Source organism: Dermacentor andersoni, chromosome 3, assembly GCF_023375885.2.
Source record: "Dermacentor andersoni chromosome 3, qqDerAnde1_hic_scaffold, whole genome shotgun sequence".
Lineage (NCBI taxonomy): Eukaryota > Metazoa > Arthropoda > Arachnida > Ixodida > Ixodidae > Dermacentor > Dermacentor andersoni.
Genome location: NC_092816.1, coordinates 185,242,216 through 185,262,849, shown reverse-complemented (window position 1 = coordinate 185,262,849; position 20,634 = coordinate 185,242,216).

Below are 20,634 nucleotides of genomic sequence, written 5' to 3'. Positions count from 1 at the left end.
AGAAATGTTAACATAAGGCATTCTGAACAGCGGTCTTGAAGTTGGTAGAGTCCGTATTGAGTGCGACTGATGCGGGAAGGCGATTCCAGTCCGTGCTTGTTCTAGGGATGAATGAGTCACTGTACCGGTTTGTACGGCACAATGGCACCCCGATTTAAAGGCTATGGTCAATGCGGGAGGAAATAGAAGACGGAGGGGCAAGAAGGGTTTTTTTTAAAGGGGTTACGCGGTTAAGGTCGTCCTGCAGCTCTTGGGAATCCTAAGGATTAGTAATTTTACGGTAAAGAACACAGTTATCCGTGAAAGGCTTTATGGAAGAAGAAAGAACGCACTCCTGAAGATCGTTAATATAGATTAGGAAGAGAAGTGAACCTAGGACTGAGCCTTGAGGAACACCTGCTTGTACGTTAGAAAACCGAGAATTACAGTTCTTAGCGTTTAGAAACTGCGTCCTATTAGAAATTTTTTTATCCACTCGAGTACTTTTACGTCCACGTTAAGTTCAGTCAGCTTACGAAGAAGTAAATCATGGGTCAAAGAGTCAAAGGCTTTGACAAAATCAAGAAATACGCAGTAAATGTAGGTACCTGGATCAGAAATTGCAAAGAGATCGTTAGTAAATGATAAGAGCTGTGTTTCACAGGAAAATTACCTACGGAAACCATGTTTACAGGGGTTCCAAATGGAGTTTGATTCTAAAAACTCAGCCAAATGTGAATATTTTATATGCTCGAGAATTTTATACGAAATGCATGTTAGTGAGATAGGCCTGTAATTGCTGGGTAAGTGTGTGTAACGTGATTTGTGAACTGGAATCACCTTTCCCATGCACCAGTCGTGTGGAAGAACATACTGGTGTAATGACTGAGTGAAAATGTGCGACAAAATAACAGCAGAAAATGCATTAGTAAACTTCAAAATTTTTTTCAAGGAAATGTAAACATGGTAGAGGCTGCTATTTCGGAAACACTGCCCAAGGTCGACACGCAGTATCTGATCCGAGCAGGCAGCCATTGTCGAATACTATTTGAGCGAATAACTTAAAGTAACGATAATTTTATTTAAAGATTCGTAAACGATTCGTAAAATTTTGTAAAGACTCGTAACCATATTTAGCGTATTCGTAAACAAAAGTGAAAGAAAGTGTGAACTGGTCCACTACAAAAAGAAAGTGCGTATACGCATACATGTAGGCGGTATACATGTGCCGTTTTCGTCCATGTCGAGTTCACGCTCACTTGATGTTCTTGTCGATCACCAACGTGCCTAAACTCTGGTGGGCTATTTGTAAAGTCGTCGTGTTGTACTGAAATAACCCCACGCACCCGGGACATGGTAATTAGTGTTATTGAGAACCAACAGCCAAGCTTCGTTCTTGAGGCATAGCATCCCAAATCAATTTTTGAATCATTCATATGCCGCCGTGAAGAACTCCAGAATAATTGATCAGAAGCGGCTCATAAAGGTAGACCATGTGCTCGAACGATAGTCATTAGATTACGGTCTCCGAGGTCGGCAATCTAACACGCTACGTCACCATCACCAGCAGAACGACGCAGCAAACGAAGCATTGCGGCTCGTAAAGAACCAAACAACCGGCCGTGGCAACCCAGTGGCCTTGCGCCGCCAGCCTTGTGCTGCTGAGCTCGAATTCGAGGGTTGGACCCCGGCGGTGGCGGCCGCTTTCTAGTGAGAGCAGAATCCGAAAACGCTCGAGTACCGTGCATTGGGTGCACGGTAAAGAACCCCCATGGAGTCAAAAATATATCCGGATCCTCCCACTACGGCGTGTCTCATTATGAGATTTTGGTTCGGGCACGTGAAATCTCAAATTCTTTTTTCTTCAATAATCAAATAATGGCTTTCTTATGCATGTAAGTGCCAAGTACGCTACTTGCTATTCTTGATGTCGGAGAAGCTACGGACTAATATTAAGCGATTTGAAAAAGCTAGGTATTGAAATGTTTTGCTTGGCAGGAAAACGAAGATTACCATATAGAAATGGAGTCAGACAACTCGCACGCAAGGAGTCTGCGGTCGTTCAGCAAAATGCTCGAGGTAGTAATTACCGCTGGCGAACGAGTTACTGTCAGCCTTAAGGTGCCGCACGCCACATCGGATGCAAAAAAAATCCGTTGTCTTAAGCTGCACTTCTTCTGCCCCCCCCCCCCCCACATTGTCCAAGACTTCTGGTCATTTTTCTTACAATCCAACGACTAGCTGAGTGAGTACCCTATTATTTACAGCCATAAATTAGGTGGCCTTGGCACCAAGGCTACCCGGCTACTTATCGAATGAGAAATGAGAATATGTCACATGTTCTATAACACCCAAATTGATTAGAAAACTTAACTTGAAATACGACAAATCCTCGAGGCACCAAAGATCACAATACAGATGTAAATGCCACAGACATTATTGCTCTACATTATAAACATTGCCGAAACAAATGAGCACAAGGCTGTTTCATAGGTGTGTATACGCGTATAAAGGTACGGTTTCGTTTGAAAAATTGGTCACAATATCTAAAAAAGCAAAACAAACACACTGTGTATGTCAAGTTCTCATGATTTGTTAGCAAAATCTTGCATCTACGTTCACCTTGAATACAGCTGAATAGTCAAGCGAGACAACGAACGCCCTCTTTGTTTGGGTATTGAGTGTGTTCATTAAGGAATAGACTGTCCCTAATTCCGCCTAAAACTGCAAAGACGCGATGCGGCAAATCACACCTATATCCAGCTGCTACGCGAGCAACATGGCTGCTATTGTGAATATCAGACGAGATTACACCACCAATATCTGTCGCATTGCAAAAAAAAATTTAGAGAAAGAAGAGGCAGAACCTCGAGACAAACACTTGGCACTGGCTTTCAGTTCCGCTGTCGAAGAAGGCACGGGAAGACTGTGCCTAATGGTTGCTCATCGAGGCCGCTGGTCAGAGTCTTTGCTGGAGGAAGGCTAGTTCGCCTCGTAGCAACATTCGATTTGCCTCTAACTCTATTATTACTACGTCTTTCTTTTATTTAGTCTTAAGGAATGTCGCCTACGTGACGGACTCTTTGAGAAGAAATCCGGTACAGATAGGCAGCAAAGTGCTTGAAACTCTTGAGCCTCATGAATTGACTTTTCAAACGAATGGTTAGCTTCCGGCAGTGTAACACTACACAACAGTGCAACGCCACTTTACTTGGGCAACGTCGCCGTTTTCTCAATTTGTTCGCGTGAACTTGTATTGACACTCGCTTATCTTTCATATTATTACATCATGAGAATACGATGAGGCAAAATCGTTTCATGTTTTGCCTGCCTGTATCATCGTGCATTTCAGGTTCCCACTTAAAGCCTCACACACTCAAGCTTTACAGAATGACTGGTGGCTGGCCAGCCTTATAAGGTTTATGAGTTCTGCAGCTGGGACACTATCTGCACTCTGTAATCCGATCCCCTTTCGGTGGCGGTGCGTACAAACAGGACCCTCGAGGTCTCTGAGTGCGCTCGTTGCCCGAAAATACAGACGCACTGATGGAACACACGTATGTGCACACAGATACACACACATACGTTCTCCTCCACGCACGCACGTCAACTAACAAACACACAAAAACACGCCTAGACGCGCATCATCGTCAGTGTAACATTAAACGCGCGTGCTGTTGTTATCTAGCCGTGTATCAATGTCTTATTCTCAATAATATATTTAACATTAAATTACAGTGAAGACGGCATTTGCAAAGCTGCACATCATAGCAACGACAGGCAAAAATCGTTTTCAGTCAGCTACTGTCCTCCACTGACTTTCGCCCCTATCGTACCAATGCTTATTTATTAGCGCACCATGAGCGTGGGTTATAAGCTACAGCTATAAGCTACATGTACTGGTACAAGGTTTCTCAGTACATATTCAGAACGGTAAAGGCACTCTTGGCATCACCGTCTACGTTGACACACTACGGATCAACGCACCCGATCTTGTGACGCTTCGCCGTACCAGTTCGTGGTAGGTGCTGTACTTTTACAGCAAAGCTGTTTATTCGGACCATCTGTCGTTGCTGTCGGACTTCACTAAAAATGAGGCACGTGACCCCGCGGGAGAGAAGAGCTCTACAGAGGAAAGGGGTTGAAGTGACCCCTTTCTGCCTGTTAGAATACTATATTATACAAGAATCTTCACACACACGCACACAAACACACACACACAAACACACACATACAAACACACACACACACACACACGCGCACGCGCGCGCGCCCATGGTGCATTTTTGGCAATCGAACCAGATCGGCATCGAATTTATCGACGATTTATGCTACCCGGCCGCGAAAGAAAAAAACGTGCTGGTGGTTTCTGGCCAACGAACAGGGCCCAGCGATGGAAATGCGATAGCAGGAGCGGGTGGCTGCCAGCTCTTCATGCGGCTTCAAGAAGTGTAGGGAGCCACGTCAATCGTCAAACCAAAGTAGTTGCAGCGCCTGCACCTGCAGTGGTCCGCCTTGCGTGGTTTTGCACATTCCATTCCAGCTACAACTATGGGAAGGCCACGACCACGACCACGAGTCGAAGAGGCGGTGATTTTTTTCGTACCTTTCAGCTTGGTCGCGCAATACTAGTTGCTTCGCTCACGCTGTGGGCGAAGAAAAATAAGTAGTCAGCCAGGAAAAGATCCACTTGCTCTCATTTTTGGTTGCTATAAAGTTGCATTTTTATGTTTACACGTGATGGTTCCCACTGGCCGCTGACCTCAAACCTTTGCAAACTATCCCAATGTATGCGTTGTTGGGCCATCACACTGTAGGCACGCACATGCAATCTTGAGTTCAAGAAGTCAAGTGATAGCGCTTAAGCAGGTTTTTGTTCGCGTATGTCTCTACCTTCTGTGCAAGAAAACAGACCAGAAAGCGAATAAACTTTTTTCTTACGCTTGCAGTCGTTGCGAATGTCTTACAGAGACACAGCGCGAGAAACACATAGAGAGCCAGTTCTTTGCCAGGCAAAAGAATATACAAGTGTTGCATAGCCTTTATCTACCAGTGACATACATCTGAAGCCTTTCTTTGATAGGCGCAACCAGCTGACCATTCATCAGGACTGCATCATGCATGGAACAAGAGCTGTCATCCCAGACGTGCTGCAAGGCCTCCTACTGGACGAACCTCATAGTGGACGCACGGGTGTCGTAGGAAGCAAAGAACTGGCATGTAGTCGCATGTGATGGTCATCCATGTATGCCGACCTTGAACGCTTCGAGCTGAACTGTATGAGTTGTCAGGAGCAACGCAGCGCCACTTGCAAAGCCTCGCGTCATCCGTGGTCAAGCAATGTCTTTGAAAGTTGTGGATGCCCACTCGAAGTGGTTGGAAGTTTCCCAAATGCGTTCAACAACTGCAAAAGGAAGAGTTCTGCGTTTGAGTGAACTCTCCTCTCGTTGTGGTTTTCCCCAAACCATCATATTTGATAACGGTCCGCAATTCATTTCGCAGGAATTCAAGTTATTCCTGAAATATATGGGCGCACGTCATGTAGTCACCGTTCCGTAATACCTGACCTTGAACGGTCTTGCAGAGAAATTCCTTCAAACCCTCAAGAACGCGCTGCGCAAAGGCAGCGTACCATTGTAGCTAAGGGTGCAGAAAGTTTTGCTTGCCTACCGGACCATGGCACATGCTACTGCGAACGAGGCTTCTGCTAGCTTGCCGTTTGGGTATTCGTCTCGATGTAGTAAAGCCAGCGGTGGGGGAGCAGGTAGCTCACAAGCAGTTTCCACAAGCTGTGTGTCGACAGCATTAGGAGCGAGGCTTCAGCATCGAAGACCAGGTACCATGACAGACCGAGTGGGCCAGGCGTTATTGTTTCACAGACTGGTCCTGTTTCGTTTAAAATGCGCATTACTACTTCCAGAGGGAACTTCGTCTGGAGCAGTCACAAGGGCCAGATGCTGCACAGCTAGACACCTGCAGGCGAGAGTGCACCCACCGCATCGCCTTCTTTACACCCACCGAACCCAGAAATCCCAAGTGAAGCTGCACTACAGCCACATGGAAGGCGCAATCCATTACGAGGCCGGCACCCGCCGCATCATATTAAGCCGGATTTTAGTGCCCACAATTAACACATGAATAAAAGATGAGTGTCATGTCTGGCTGCGCATCATCAATAACTGCTATACGTAAGAAGCCAAGTAATTCGCATGCTCCTGGAAGCCTATAAGGACTGCGTTGGCCATGCAGTCGAGCGGCCTTTTTATTTTAATTTTCCATGAGCTTGCACGGCACAATAAACGTGCGTCTATCGAGACCTTTGCGGATGTTATGCAGGCCTGTTTATACACTGTGCGCTATGTAGATGTGAAGAGGCCATCAATCATGTCCTGTTCCACTTTCCGGTTTCGATAAACAACACCACGCTGTTCATTATGCGTTGAATAGACTGGGCAAGCGGTCTTAGAGCAAATGTCTTATAAGCCTGGCCTCGCAGCTCACCAGCGCAGAATGCCGGAAGAGCTTTTCTAGATTACCTAAAAGGAACAGATTTCGGTTGCTGGCTATATATGCGGTGTATCTGGCTTAACGATTTTAAAAACTTGATGTAGACTCGGCTTTTTCTCTATCTTTATTTCAGTCCCCAATTATCCGCCCCACGTGTAGGATGACAAACTGGAGAAATTGTACTTAAGCTCCCTGCCTTTCTTTTTCTTCTTTCCCATCTACGCTTCCTTTTCTTTTCTGTACTAATATCGTTATTTTACAACTTGTAATATCTGTATACCGCATGTTGGATGTCAACTGCATTAAGTTTCCTGTTGCTGTACACGGTAGCCAGTATTCCTGCTGCTGCGTCTTCCGTAGGACCTACGTACTGTTTCCACAGCTTTAATTTGACTTGCGGAGATGCGTTCGAGAGCCCACGTACACGGGACACTCCGTAGTGTGTAAGCTTTCTTGAAATATTGAGGTTATGCCGGCATCCAGACAAATACAAAGTACAAGCGAATATTCGTAATCTACAGCCTTAAGACCTCTGAGCGCTCGAGGTTTGCCGCACATGTCCGTCAGAAGATCTCGGTGGCCAAGTCCAGTGAGTGAAGCCTTTCTCCTTAAGCCTAAGCACCATGAAAGTGAGCATGGGTCTTGGAAACAGCGCACAATGTTCACGAATACTTCGCGGTGGACATATTATGGCACAACTATAAAGCGTATACAAGCATCTGTTGTGAACGAACGGGCGAAACAGTGCACGTTGGGAACTACGCTTTAGCGTCCAGCCCCGAACGGCATGCTGAGGCTGGTAGCTTTGGCAACGCTGAACATAGATCGTGAGAGAGAGAATAGTTGCCATCGCACACAACTTGCGGACATTTGAGAACAAAGTGCGTGGCTTTCCAGCACAGGTAAGGAAATTGAAACCCACGCTGCTTGTCGCACGAATGCGCAACTATAGCGTGATGTACGGCCCTGGACGTAAAGTGTTTTCGGGAGACCGTCCAGTGGCTATGACGTTGCGCTGCTGAAAGCGAGGATCTCAGCTACGGTGCCCACATTTCTAAAGCGGCAGTATGCAAAAACACTCGCGTAGCGTGCATTGGGCGCACATGAAAATACTTCAGGTAGGTAAAATCATAACGATTTCGATATGCCACTTCCGTTTGCCTTAATATGAGTGTATGGTTTTGACACTGCAAACTCAACAATTTATTTTTCTCTTGCTGAAGAGTGGTGCGCATAACGTACAAACGGATTAAGTGACGGCGTACTGGGAAGAAGCAGTACCGCGATTCAAACGCTAGTCCAGGTCCGGTATCTATGCGTGTTCCTTCAATATCCAGAGAAGGCATGCAGCAGGAATCGAATTACGTTTTTTAGTAACAGTATGTCGCATGAAACGGCTCATCCAGTACCACGTAATATTTGATTGCGTCAAGAGAAGACACCAGTACCAGGGTACAGCTCTTATTTAAAAAAATAAAGCTACTTACCATAGTTACGAGGTCGGCGGTAGGAGCTGGCTGCAGTGTAACTGCCATCGGCAAGCAGTCTCGCGTCGTGCGTTGCACCGCCCTGCCAACTGTTGTCGCGTAAAGGATCACTGCAATAAAATAAATTACGAAAGAACTAATCTCGCGATAACTGTAGCTGGTAATGCGATAAGCGTTCTACCAATGTACAGACACACCATATTTCAGAAGTGACGTCTATCTATGGTTTTCGTTGCTTCGGCTTTATGCAACAAACTCCGGTGTCGTTTAACTTTTTTGTCACACTCGCTTGTCAAGGTTGCGATAGTATGGTGGCATGACGACAACGGTATGACGTGCAATGAATGACGCCGGTGTAATAAACAAGGTGGAATAAAGACTGCGACATGACCATTGTGAGATCAAGATTCTTAGAGGTTGATAATGGCCCAAACGCGGACAGCATGGCGGGGACGACATGAGGACGACCGCATAGCGACCAGCATATGAGGACGTCGGTATGACCAAGTTGGCATAACGACGACAAGTAAACGACGTGATACGGATTATCTGTAACAATGCAATGACGGCGATGGCATAACAATGGCGGCTTAATTACGATAGTATGATGGCAACACGATTACGATATGATGAAGGAATGAAGGGTGATAGATCGACAAAAACCGTATAGCGTTGAGGACATGATAACAATGGGATGGCGTTACAGAAGTGGTGAGGATGGTAAAACGCTGTGTGACGATCGCAGCTTGACGAGGAGCGGATGAGGAAGCCGTAGAGACGACAACGACATGACTACGATGGCACGACAACGACAGTACGACCACGGGTACATGATAGTGTCTTTCTGAAGACGACGCAATGGGGATGATGGTACGATAACGGTGGCATAACTATGATTAGCTAACGAATCTATAATGCGATAACATGGCCCAGAAGGATTGATTGGCACGGAACGACAAAGGGTGTGACAATGATGGCATGACGAGAAAAGTATGACGACTATGGCGCGATGACGACGGCATGACGAGATTCGGATGATAAAGTTCGAATGAGGAAGAATTAATGTTCTCGAGGGCGTCCCGACGACGACTGTATGCTGATGACGCCATCAAAACATTTTCGTGACAAGGTTATGAGGACAATGAACTGACGATGAGTATATAGCCAGAATGGCGGCATGACCACTTATCACGAAGCCCGTATGGCGACAATCGTGTGACGAGAGTCAGATGACGAAGCTGCAGTGAAACAATCACACGACCACGTGCCATGACGACAGCAGTATAAACGGATGCACTATTGCGACTGTTTGATGGTGAGGCAATGACGATCGTGGCACGACAACGATGGTATCACACACGAGGCATAATTAGGATTGAGTGATGACAGTATATTCGGTACAATGGCGAATAAGGATTAACGTCAACTGAACGGCGAAAGTGGTAAAACCATGAAGGCCTGACGACAATGGGATGACGTTATGGAAGTTACGGATCTTACGGATGACGATGGTAAAGTGACAGCGTGACAATGAAGGCATGACAACAACAGTATGATGAAGATGGCACGATAGCAGCGTGGCGAGAGTCGGCAGATAAAGTTAGAATTATTAAAATAGAAGGACGGCGACGGCACCATGACAAGGGTGTAACAAGGAATAAGTGACAGCGAATATAGGATGACGGCACAAAGAAGACGATGGCATGAAAGCGCTATGAGAGCAATGTGATTATGACAAGTGCACGACGACAATGGCTCGACGATGACTGTGTCGTGAAGACTGTATGACTATTGTGGTGTGAAGACGGCGGCAAGACGAGAGTCGATGGCGATGCTGGAGTGAACACGCTAGAACGACGACGCTGCAATGACTACGACGACATCACAGTCCCAAGCACATATCTAGAGGCTCAAGCTATTAGACAACTAGGGCCATTGAGTAGGCGTTGAAGGGTGGATCACGACGGCATGGCGAGTCAGATCAAGAAGCTAAAATGATGACGGAATGACCACAGTGGCATCAATGCCACGAACACCTAGTCCTTCATGCTTCTATATTGAGAAGCAACCTCAAAAAGACTGTCGAGGGAACACTTCAGTTTCGCTCCCGAAAGCAGATGACCGGATCCAAATGTCTACGACACCGTTTACTTGCCGTGAAGGGGCACACAGACTGGAAATTGCTACGTGTTAACGGTGCTGAGAGCAAGCTTCACACCCTCATTTGGGGCCATAACGTCGTTTTCATTACATAGTGATAACAGAAGTCTGTGGCGGACCCAGACGTAAACCATTTTTTTCCGTAATCTAATTGTTATCATAAAGGGTGTTTCTCCTAACTTGGGGGAAAAATAGTAGTTACGGGGTTCTACGTGCGAAAAGCACGATCTTATTATGATGTACGCGGAAGTGGGAATTGCGGAAATTTGGACCACCTGGTGTTCTTTGACGTGCACCTAAATATAAGTACACGGCTGTTTTCGCATTTCGCCCCCATTGAGATGCGGCCGCCGTGGCCGGGATTCTACGCTGCGGCCTCGCACTTAGCAGCCCAACAGCACAGGCGCTAAGCAACCACGGCGGATTTAACTTTAGGCAAACCATAAAAAAATATGCAAGTGTTACGAGGCTGAAAAGAACCATGGTAATGTTGTTTGCCGTGCCTTGGAGATACTCCGATTGTTTTTCAGCATTTCACATAATTAGATAATTGATCTAATTAGTTCATCAACATCTCAATTATAATTAGATTAGAAGCGCCAGTCAGAAAATTAGAGAGCAGCATGCGAAATTTCGCATACACCTTTCTGTTGCTGAATGCGTACTACGTAAAAGTGCTTTTCCGAGCGTGAAAGATGCCCCCGAACACACGTAAAGTGCCTCAAGAGTCGAGTCACGCAGCACTTGTGTGTGTAATCGCGGGGATCTCTCATGCTGGAAACAACACTTTTATGTAGAAGCTATTGAGCAACCGAAAGTTGCATCGGGAGTTTTTCCCGCTGCTCTACAATTTTCTCTTTGACACTTTTCATAGAATTGCAGTAGCTGAGAAGGTAAATAAACAAAACAATTAGTTTCATTTATTTATTTATTTATTTATTTATTTATTTAGTTATTTATTTATTTAGGCGGAATGCAAAAAAAAAAACAATCTGAGTATCTCCAAGCGGTGGCAAACAATATTACCTTGGTTCTGTGCAGCTACATCCCATTTGCATACTTTTAAAGTTTGGCGCAATTTAAGTAAAACACCCTGGATGTGCCGCGTGAGGCGAAAACTGCTTGCTAGGTAAATACGTGTCACCATTCTGTTATCCCGTCCATACTTTCTTACCGCGTAAAATGAGTTCCTTGACACATTTGCCTGCAGTAGGATGACATTAAAAACTGGCATCGGTGCATGCCCCTAACACAGGCATCTTTGCGAGGAGTTGAGGAGACCTTCCGTTTAGAACAACACCTCTTTACTAGTTTACAAATTTCCCAGTTATGTTCGGGCGCATGATGAAGGCAAATAAATCCAAGGGTTCTGTTCGTGACAATATGTGCCCTATCAAATTCTTCTCGGTGCGCTCTAAAGCGCTAAAATATGTCGGATACGTCAGTCACTCTTTGTGACTACTTTAAATTGCATGTATCACTAATATGATTGCCAAAGCAGCTCAGATAAGACAAGGAGATCAAAATGTCATGTCTCCTTGTTGAAAAGTTCATTATTATAACTTCTATAGTATGATTAAATTTTTGTGCAAACCAGGAACTCTCCACTAACCTACCGCATAGCATAGTCGGTTCGAAATGCCCCAAATTTTAAAAGAATGACCGTTTTCACCTCGAAAAAGGCATCTTTGGCAGCGTCTACAGTTTGGCTTCGTTGAAATGGTGGGAACTTATGCGTCCCTCTTTTAACGGTAGGGCATCCCAGAAATACTTATGATTAGTCAATGTTATTGTCCTTCCTCGGCCATGCTTACTTTCACGATGGTCCACGTTGCAAGAAGCATTGCGCCTCAATATAGCGAAAATTGTTGCTAGATAAAGTCCACGTTTCATAGTGCGCCTGGCCGCACGAGCACAACTGCTCTGACTGTGCTCGCGTTGTGATAAATAGATGTGCTATGAGCTCAAGGATTTTCCTCATATTAACATTGAGCGCTACCTAATGACCGCGAAGAAGCTGCGCAAATAATAAAGCATATGTCGCGAGGAATTTTAATGATTCCTTCTTGAATGTAAAAAAAAAGTCACATGCCTGCGTGGCACACATAGCACAGTCACAGCGTAAAAAGGAGGAGCTGTCTACATAGGAGCTCCATTTTCGGCACTGCGCAGTACAGGTCTTCCCGGCGAAGTATCTTCGTGGTTTTTTCCTAAGAACGATCTGAACTGTCCGCCCGGCGTCGACGGAGAGCTGCGCCTACTCTGCTGCTCTCTGCACAGCACTCTGCTGCTCCCGATGTTGCCTGGGTGCCGCCGCACGCGTAGTTCTAAGATACGCTTCTTCAGGATCGCCCATTGTGATGAGGCACGATAATGTGTACCGAAGAGCGAACACAGGTATCCAGACTACGTGGGGCACATGACACATATTTTGCCTTAGATAAATATTCATACATCTCCATAATCTTCTTTTCCTTTCTTATTACTTCTCTGTACCGCAACGTAGGCAGTTGCTACGTGGCGTGCCACTTGGTGTAATAATATGCAACTGCAATACGAAGGGCGCACATATAGACGCTACGTGGCGCGGCTCTCACATTGCAACGCAAGGGGCATGAGGCGACGACATTGGTGATGACGATATATTGCAATCCCCTTTGAAACGCACCGATGACATGGTGACCTAGCCACTTTGATTTGTTCAGGTATACAATGTGTGTTTTCTCTAGCATTCTTTTATCGTTCTCCTTCAACGTCTTTTTGTACCGCAAACCTTCTTTCACTGCTAACTGTGCCGCTACATGTGCACCTGCTACATGGCGTTCTACCTGGTGTAATAACGTGCAAAGTTTGTACGTATCGACGCTACGAAGCGCGCATGCCCCATCGCGTATCTCCTAGCGCCCTGGGACGCGTTAATAGGGCATTTTCCGCTGCATGCTGGCAAGCGCTCGCGTGCCTCAGTGGTAGGGTGGCAGACTTCCACGCAGCCGACCCCGGCTCGATCGCAGCGGGAACTGGGTCTTTTTTTCTCATTCCCGGTAGCAGCTGCTACGCACAACAAACACAGGCGGCGGAGGTAGTGGCGGCGGACATCATCGCCACCCAAAACGGCTGCTGGAACGAGCCCATAACAGCTGACGCTGTAAAACAACAGACCTTATGATTGTACCTCCGAGGGAGCGCCAGCGTAGATTTATTCATATGTATTTAGTAGTATAAGGAAACTGTACTTCTTATATGTCAGGAAAATACCTGATTAAGCAAATATACTATGATATCCCTATCAAGATTACGTCATTATTAGAAATGAATAATACAGAACCAAGCAGTAACGTTTGTTTGTAATAATTACAACCAATACTCTAGCACTTCCGAAATGAAGGCCACTTCAGATTGGAATCGGCTACATGTGCGTAGGCAGAGGCTAAGGCTCAAACTATTGCAGGCATTGTATAACAGTCAGACATGTATCAATTGCTACAACTAGCTTCTGGAAACAGATTACATATTCACTAGCTGTGATAACAACAACAGTCTCCGCCTATACCTGCGGAAGAAACACATTTTACTACTGTTTTTCCACAAACCAATAAGACAAAGAGATAGTTTATCAAAAAATGTAAATGTATCAAATACCCAACTCTTGTATTCAATGCTGTGATATCGTTCCTATAAAACAGTTGTATGTGCTCTATCTACTGTATACTTGTTTGTTTCCCCTTACATGTATAGCTTTCTCTACAGAGTATCCTAATGTTTCTGTTTTTGAGTATACTTGAGCAAAAAGCTTTTTTATCTGTTTTTCCTGGTTATGTTGTGCCCCCACATACGTAATGCATTTATGGCAACGTAAGTATGCTGTAAATAAATAAAAATAAATAAATAAATAAATAACACTTCCGGAGGAACTTGCCGGTTCCATAAAAAATTGTTATACTTTGCTGGAACTTAGACGCGTCTATCTGGAATCATTCGTGGCCAAGATACCTGGCGATGGACGCAGTGCGCCATATCCTGCAGAAATCGTTCCTTTTGCAAGCAGTCGGAGTAACGTAATGTATGCGTAGCTTTGCGCTTCGACGCGGAACGTAGCAGTGTCAGGAAATAGAAAGGTGTGGGTCAGTGCTCGTAATATACATACTACGAAAAAAAAATATTGGAATCATCTCACGATGATTGTCGACTGTAATGAGAATAGCAATCGAGCACCCGAACAATAACGACGAGTTATATGGCGGCAGGCCATGTTCCTCAAGGCCCACTATTTAACGCCTGCAGTGGTAATTCATAGACATGCACTGCTTCAGCGACATGCCACGTACCCGGATATCGTCCCACTTTGCTTGCGAAAGTCGGCCATGCGCATGCAGGCATGTTGGCGACTGTTTGACTCCGACGCAGTGAAGATGGAATGATGAAGGAATGATAGCGATGGAACAACGAGGACGTGAGGCGAATGGAGGTGGTCATAAGACTGCCTGAAGAAGCGGGAATGACCACGAAGACAAGACCAAGGCGGCGACGTTATGACATCGGACCTACGATAGCGTCTCCGTGATGACGGCGCAATGACGACGACACCGTGGCAATGGCGGCACAAGCACGATTAAGTGACGGCAGCATTCTTGCGATCGAATGATGAACAAGGAGGGTTCAACGACAAAGGTTGTATGAAAACGACAGCATGAAGACAATGGGATACCATACTGGGGGTGAAACCGCTGTGTCGTTTCACTATGTGGTTCCACCACCAGGTTTCACCACTGTGGTGGTGAAACCACAGCGTAGTGATGATGGCATGACGACGACGGTATGATAACGAATACACGACGACGACTGTATCAGGATGACTGTACGATGACGATGCAGTGAAAATGTACGGCTGCCAACGGGATGAGGATAATGTAATGATAACAATTGTATTAAGACAATGGTGTAAGGGTGACTATCATGCAAGCTATTTGACGACGACGGTTGGACGACAGTCAGAAGACGAAGCTGGAGTGATGGTGATGGCACGACCACGACAGTATTACGGCGATGGTCTGAGAATGCGGGCATGACAGCGACTGTCTGATGATGACGGCATCACAGGAACGGCATAATCATGATTGAATGAAGACAGTATGATTACGATACAATGACAAAGAAAAATTGACATCAGTGGAACGACTAAATTTGGGCTTAATAGCTGCTCACGGAGCCGGGCCGAGAGCGACGGTGCCATCGTGATGGCACCGTCGTGTGTGCATGCGCCCACGCATGCACACACGCCCAAAAATGTGCGCACGCATGCACGCACGCACACGGAGCTGCGCGCACACACAAACACGCACATGCTTGCACACGCGTACACGCACTCGTGAACACGCACATTCAAATACTGAGACACACACACGCGCGCTCACGCAAATACAAGTACACACGCACGCACGTTCAAGTTGTGCACACCCATATACACCCACAACCTTCGCGAAATGCGAAGGTTGTGGTTTCGGTTCCCACCTGCGGCAAGTTGCTTTTTCATCTACTTTAATTTCCATTAATTTATCGTTTCTTTATTTCATTTATTAAGCTCAACTAATTTCCCCTATGTTGTCCATGGTGTCAGTGTTGGCTTCTTATGATATGACTAATAAAAATCGGGCCCCTCGGCTAACCACCTTTCTTCTCGTTTATTGCATAACGTGGGTCTCGAATCAGGCAACATTGGTGCCTTCAGGTAGCTTATGTGGGATTATTGACCAGTTGCCTTCACCCAAAAAGATCACTTTCTCGTGGCGCCTGCAGCAAAATGGACGTTCCACGTCCGCCGCCAAAGTCTGTGAGTGGCGGCGCTGGCTAACGCTCCCAGGGTTCTACTAGGACAAAAAAGTACCCAAGAAAGTGGGTGGGAAAACGGCACCGCGGTAGCTCAATTGGTAGACCATCGCACGCGAAATGCGAAGGTTGTGGGTTCGGTTCCCACCTGCGAGAAGTTGTTTTTTCAGCCACTTTAATTTGTCGTTTTTTTTATTTCATTTATTATGCACAAGTAATTTCCCGTATGTTTCCCGTATGTCTGTTGGCTTCTTATGATATGCCATTGTAGGAGAGGTATTCTAGAGTGAGGTTTCACTATTCAATTAGGATTTTCATAGCAAGCAAGCAAATTTCAGTCTGCTTAGTTTCGGGCGTTGAGCTCATGTAGGGAATTCTAGTAAACCAAGCATTTCAGAAACACAGAAGTTCGAGATTAGCATGATAGAATCGGCATTGCGCCTTTCATTTCTGTTTCCTCAGTTTTGGTAATAATTCTTTATTGAAACAGATCGCATATGACAGTGACTTTTTCTATAAGCAGTTTATTGAAAAATAAGTGCACGCATGGCCAGACAAGACGAGGTGCCAGCTTTAGTTGGCTCCGAAGAAACGACGTCTTTTTTTCAGGAACCGTTCAAATCGTGCTCGGATTATATTTCTAGCTTTTTTATGTCCTTGAAAATGGAAAAACCTAAGTATTTCACCGTATCAGATTAAGCTAGACCGTCTGAATTCATTTCTTAATTAGAGTGAATAGCATGCTTTCTTCTGTTTGTACTCTCAGCACTGTATATGCCCTATTACAAAAACCGCCGTCTTCCAGTGCAATCCAGTGTGAAACCAGCCCGTATTTTGACAGTGCATCGCACTGGGGACGCTAGCGCTCGCTGGGAGTCACGGGGACACCGGTGAGAATGCTAGATCAGAGCTGGGTCTCACTGCACGAGACGCTGGTGCGTACTGATTTGACCTGTGCAGGCGCTGCATGGTTCTCGCTGCAGTTAGCTGGCTCCTACTGGAAACTGCGGTAGTTGCGTTTAAGACACATCAGTTCCACTACGCAAGGAGTATAGGTGCTGTTGAATAATAAATTCTTTCGTATAATTTAATCGGTGCATACTAGTCTGTTTTACTATATAAGGCTATATCCTAGGGTCTTCAATGCATATTTCGTGTTGCAGGTTGGAATAAAGGTGCGTGAGCTGCCCCGCTTATGCATGCATACGTGACACTATAGACGACTATCTTTCCTTGCATTTCTCTTTTAACTGGGCGGATAGCTATGTTCTTGAACAAAATTGCTCAAACGCCGATAGCGCCTCGTTTTTTAGTAGTTTGTACGCAACCGATGACTGCGAGTTGTCGCCGTTGTTGCATTGTTGTGGAGTTTACAGGAAACCCAGAAGTCACTCAGACGCGTTCGAACGGCCCCAGGAAGCCTTCCGCTGACTGATATTGTTGCACCGACAACAAAGCTGAGGCAATTTGGCATTTCCCCGTTGCCTTGTGTACTAAATATTAATAGGTAAAGGGTTCTGAAGCTCAAATAGACATTTTAGCATTCGCCAGCTACCCGCGCCGAGATAATTTCCTTCCGCCGAAGCTTATGTCTAGCGTACCCCCCGAGTCCGTCTACACGCTATCGGTCCGTCTGGACTCAGGAATGAACAAATCTAACTAGGCTAAATCACTCTATACATCAGCTTTCGCATTGGTGCTCTTAAAATGCTATGTTTTCGTGTCTACAGTACCAGCACAGGAAGAAATGAGCGGCAATGCGACGCGTTATAAGCACACTGTGGCAATTTCTTCGGCACTTCTTCATCGTCTGCACGTGATCGTCACATCGGGTCCTTCTTCATCTCTTGTGGGAACTCATCTTGAGATTGATCAGTGTGTGCCTTAAGTGTGATCGGTCTGCCACGTCTTCGGGGCGTATCAATGGTCGTGTTTACTGCTACGTCACACACGGCGGTGGTGGCTCCTCGTTGCCCGCTCCCCTGCTCGCCCACTCTAACCCCTGAGGCTTCGCTCACGTCACCATTTGCGCCAGTTGTACGGCAGCATGCCGCAGAACGAGCCATGTGGCTCTTCTACATGTACAATCCGGCTCCGACTGCTGCAGCCTCTCCATCTTGGATAATCAGTGGGCCCCACCTCGATCCCCATCTGTTCGCAGACATTCGCGGTGATGTGGAGGATTGGCTTAATAATTACCACCGGGTAAGTTCTGCTAATCGTTAAGACAAGGCGCTGAAGCTACGCCATGTCTCCTTCTATCTCGCCGACGTAGCCAATACTTGGTTCTTCAACCACGAGATCGCATTCGCCGTTGGAGCACTTTCATAAAGAGCTCCGAGAAGTTTTGGTACTCCGGTGGAACGTTCCGCCCTCGCCAAGAAGACAGTCGACACTCGGAAGCAACAACGCAGCGAGTCCTATACCTCGTACAAAAAGGATCCTCGCTTGTTGTCGCCGCGTCAACGCTTCCATGACGAAATCAGAAGTACGCCACAGATTCAAAGGGATCGGGACTATCGCTTTCTAGGCGTTGGACATCAAAAATCCGGATATCATCACTGATATTGTCGCTTTGTGCCAGCGCCTTGACGAACTCTAATCTGCAAGATTGCCGGCCGACATCCCCTGGAAACAACCTCCCATCCGATACCTCACCGTGCGCTATGGTCCACGGAATCATACTAGACGAGCCGCGTTCTCTTCGCTTCCCGGCAGGTCCCATTTCTTTCCGTGCCTCCAGGACCATTCCGCGTGACGTCAATGAGCAGTTGGCGTCCATAAGTGCTACTGCGTATACAGACCCTCTAGCCCCCAGGCCACCACCAACATACGCGCACGTAGCCGCAGTTACCCCAGGCTATCGTTTGACAGATGCCACCAAAACCGACGCCTGCCCACTTGGCTTCGATGTCTCCCAACGCAGCTGACCAGCCTTACTACCCACCATGGTGTCCGATTCGACCTATCTGCTACTACTGTTGATATCGTGGTCACAACGCAGATTTCTGTCTCAAGCGTCAGCAAGCCGAGCGTCACGAATTTTACATATACGAACTTTTCTTCCGGGGCCACTTTCCAGCACCGTCCTGCTCCACGTCCCGGCCGCTCTCCATCGCCACATGCAACATCCTAGACTTCTCTTAGTTCCTGTCCTGCCAGACGCCTCTCGCCGTCACCCCTTCGTCGTTATACATCCCCATTTCAACCAGCCTCACAATTTGACGACCGTCTCCCAGCAAACTATGTTATGCGGCTACTGTAGCAAAAGCTGCAGTGCACAGCAGGTCACTAATTCCCCCCATTGCGCCCGCATAGTATGCTGTAAGTTTTAGTGGAAGTAGTACACCCGAAAGCATTAATAGACACTGGTGTTTCTTTGGCAACTTTTCATTGTGATTTGCCTTCGCATCTACGGAAATTTGCCGCTGCATATGATGGACCTACACTACTCGCTGCTTAAGGAAACACCAGTCGACCCTCCACCATGTGCTGTGATCGTGTCTGCATTGATCTACTGTTGCATTACGCGCAATTCCCACTGCTATATTCGTGTACTCAGCAGGTGAGATTAGGATGGGATTTTATTGCGAAGGCTTCCGCTTCCATCTGCTGCCGGCAGCTTTTTCGCCACATGGCCGAGTATTCGCTTCCTGCAGATGACGCATCACTTCGCTGGCTTGCAGTAGCAGATAGTGAGCTACCTCTTTGCCATCAGCGCAGTGTTGCAATCGCGTCGAATTTCATTGCCCGTGGTGACGTAGTCGTACAACCATCTGCCCACTGTTTCAAAAGAGGGATAGCTATTGCGTCAGGGCTGGTCTGGTTTGTCAATGGATCCACATTCGTCTCTGCTACAAATCCTACATCCCAAAAAAATACTCGTAACTAAAGGCACTATGTTAGCTTACGTCACTAAGTGATAGCCTCTGTCTGCTGTTCCCGTTCGAGCGGCTTCCTCTGAAGCTCCTTCTCTTGCACGTTCCGCATCTTCATCTGCCTTTGCAGCTGCCATCTGTTTTGAATGGCCCCTTCGCAATCAGTTGCTCGCTTTGCTGAAAAAGCATGAAGCTTTGTTTGACGCGCATTCCGCTTCACTGGGAGAGACTTCCCTCACCACGCATTAGATAGAGATAGATGGCAGGTCCATCGTTCTCCGTCGACCATATCACGTATCTTTAGCCGATTGGAAAGTCATTAAAGAAATGTTGACGTCTAAGGAAGATCGCGCGCAAAGATGTTTACCCTGTGCTGGTTATAGACGAATATTCACTGCAGGATGCCGAGTACTTCCCGAGCTTCGAGTTGCACTCGGGCTATTGCAAGATACCTTTACATGAGAATTGTAAAGGAGAAACAGCGTTCAATGTAATGTCATTCTGCCTCTGCAATGCTCCCGCCACATTCAAACGCATAATTCACACCATTCTGCGTGGTCTGAAGTGGAACACTCGCTTTTTGTTTTCTCATCACCCTTCTCTCACCACCTGCAATGTCTGGACGAAGTTCTCGCGTGCCTTGCGGAACACGAAAAAGTGCTATTTCGCCAGCAAGACAATTAAGTTCTTGGGTGACATTGTGAGCACGAATGTGTAGCAATAAAGTGTTGTGACGTATCGTTTGCTGTTGTCTTACGTTCGCCATCTGGGTGGGAGGCTGTTTTCGTGAATTTTTAGAA